Here is a 507-nt window from a genome sequence, read left to right on the forward strand (position 1 = left end):
AGAAGGGGAGGATCCACAGAAAGTAGCAGGTAGAACTATTCCCAAAGCTGGTGAAAATTTACATTCCCATCTGTTTCCGTGTTAACCTCATAGTCCATATGATGCACATGTCCAGGGGGAGAATACTCAAGATAATACTGTCTAGGTGGTGGGCCAAATTCACCTAAGACTAAAGGCTGCTCTGGACCTACCCAACAAAGCTTAAACGCCTCCAAGCATCGAACTGTTTCCAAGTAATTTAACCACATCCAAAGATAAAACCAAAACTATTGTTAAGAGATAGAAAAAAATTCAGCCCCCAACAAAATAAAGTTTGCAATGTCCAATATCCAATAAAAAAAAAAAAACCCAGGTGTAAAAAGAAGAAAATATAAACATTAATTAGGAGGGAAATTGATCAATAGAAACCAAAGCAAAAATGACAGAGATGAAAGAATATATGAGGACCTTCAGACAGCTATTATAAATAAATATGCTTTATATTTTCAAGAGAAGAAAGAAAAGCAC

Source organism: Otolemur garnettii, unplaced genomic scaffold, assembly GCF_000181295.1.
Source record: "Otolemur garnettii isolate 467f Iridium unplaced genomic scaffold, OtoGar3 scaffold00273, whole genome shotgun sequence".
NCBI lineage: Eukaryota > Metazoa > Chordata > Mammalia > Primates > Galagidae > Otolemur > Otolemur garnettii.